The 2,397-nt window shown below is 49.6% G+C and overlaps 1 protein-coding gene across 1 annotated transcript in view; it reads right to left on the bottom strand.

Annotated features, from left to right (window-relative positions):
- ncoa1 (nuclear receptor coactivator 1) overlaps positions 1 to 2,397 on the bottom strand; it is a gene marked incomplete in the record, with an annotated part of 25,623 nt that overhangs the window by 21,923 nt on the left and 1,303 nt on the right.

The raw sequence follows: 2,397 nt of genomic DNA on the forward strand, positions 1-2,397 counted from the left end.
CCTCCCGGTTCCTCCTTATCCTCCTGATCCTCTCGGTTCCTCCTGATCCTCACGGTTCCTCTTGATCCTCCCGGTTCCTCTTGATCCTCCCGGTTCCTCCTGATCCTCCCGGTTCCTCCTGGTTCCTCCCGGTTCCTCCTGATCCTCTCGGTTCCTCTTTATCCTCCTGATCCTCCCGGTTCCTCCTGATCCTCCCGGTTCCTCTTGATCCTCCCGGTTCCTCCTGATCCTCCTGGTTCCTCCTGATCCTCCTGGTTCCTCCTGGTTCCTCCTGATCCACCTGGTTCCTCCTGATCCTCTCGGTTCCTCCTGATCCTGCTGGTTCCTCCTGATCCTCCTGGTTCCTCTTGATCCTCCTGATCCACCTGGTTCTTCCTGGTACCTCTTGATCCTCCTGGTTCCTCCTGATCCTCCCGGTTCCTCCTGATCCTCCCGGTTCCTCCTGATCCTCCTGGTTCCTCCTGGTTCCTCCTGATCCACCTGGTTCCTCCTGATTCTTCTGGTTCCTCCCGGTTCCTCCTGATCCTCTCGGTTCCTCCCGGTTCCTCCTGATCCTGCTGGTTCCTCCTGGTTCCTCCTGATCCTCCTGGTTCCTCCTGATCCTCCCGGTTCCTCCTGATCCTCCCAGTTCCTCCTGATCCTTCCGGTTCCTCCACCTGCTTCTTTTCTTCTTCTTCTGCAGGATCCCTTTTCTAGCTAAATGTTGACCTCTGCTATGACAACAGGAAGTGGCGTTCTTCTGCTCCTCCCTCTGGAGACGGTAACATGAATTCAAATGTATCACGCCTCCTAAGCTCCTCCCACTGAACACATCTGAGATCTTTAGAAACTTTCTTTACCAAAACAGATGCAGATCTTCATAGAAGTTTCAACATGAAGCAGAGATCTGATGAAACGGGAGTTTCAGCTTTCCCTCCGCCGTGAGTGGGCGGTTCCCTTCATTGCTCACTCCCACACTTCCTGTCACGCCCAGTGATGCGTGTTCAGCACCACATGCTAAAAGGATGTTGGCTAACACCTCTGAGTTGAGGGCGGGGCTGTTGGCCCAGAGCAACCCCGCCCCCCTTCCCATCACCTCTCTGTTTACACTCTCTCCTGCTAGCTTACAGCCTCTCACACCCCGACCGAACAACAAAACGGTTCTGATCCAGATTCCAGCTCAGAAAACAAAGACGTTCATGGATCTATTGGTCTGCATCAGAATGGGGCGGAGCATAGACTCTTTGGCTCCGCCCATCGTACTTTCTACATCACAAATAGGATCTTTTTTTCATCTGTTCCTGATTCATTTGAATAAAGAAATGTCACTTTTACGTTTGTCTTTATAAATGTCCTAAAATGTTTTATCTTGAACCCACATGAACCCTCAAACCGCTCTAAACATCTCAGTCCTTTGAGGGACATGAAACGTTCATCACATCTAGAAACACACCAGTCCATCTCTGTTTGTAGTTTTCACAAGTTCTGCTGCTGACAGCATCACAGAAGAAAGACGGTCCAGAACCAACATGGAGGAGAACCGGATCCTCCTCCTGAACTTCATCATCATGTTCAGGTCAGCCATCATCAAGGTGGGAGGCAGAAGTACCGCTGAAAACGCCGTCATCCAGACGACGAGGAATCTGAATGATGTCATGAACCCAAACATGGATTACCCATGATTCTGTAGAACTCTTGAATCTAAATCATGATCTCTGAAGATCATCCAGGTCTTCCTAAATGAGACAGTCAGAACGTCTATGTAGTGATGAGGGGAAAACTTGGCTCCTCCCACACGTGACGGACGGAGCGTCTACTAACGTGGAGCATCAAACCGGATGAATGTGGAAAACGAGGCGGTGGATTCGGATCGACGCAGGATCCCGTTTGGAGGATCAGAAACGTCAGAATTTCCTCCTAAAAGTGAAAATGTTTGTTTTTATTCTTTATTAAAGTTTGTTTTGTGTGAATTTTAGTCCAGAAATAAGAGTTTATGAAAGACAAACTTAGTTTAGGTGTTTCTGCAGAACGCCATCATGACTTTGTTTCTATAGAAACAAACCGGAACACGAGGCGTTCAAGGACAATCAGGAAATCAGGAGCAAAGTTCTGACGCCATGAATCGACTGAAGAGTTACTGAGATCCACAAAGAACTCAGAACCACCGTGAAGAGACCAACAGGTCTGACCATCAGAACCAGCTCCGGTTCTGATCCGAGTTCCTCTGACCCAACAGAACCACCGTGAAGCGTCTGTTTGGACCTCACAGGATCCTGCAGAGATCGTGACCTCTGACCTTTCCCTGCTGACGGCGACCTGACAATTGATCTGAAAACAAAAGCCCCCCAGACCCCTCCCCCCAAGAATCCAGACCCCCCCAAAGCATACAAAGCAACAATGAAGATGATAAGAGAACCT

The sequence above is a fragment of the Oryzias melastigma genome, linkage group LG24 (assembly GCF_002922805.2).
Source record: "Oryzias melastigma strain HK-1 linkage group LG24, ASM292280v2, whole genome shotgun sequence".
NCBI lineage: Eukaryota > Metazoa > Chordata > Actinopteri > Beloniformes > Adrianichthyidae > Oryzias > Oryzias melastigma.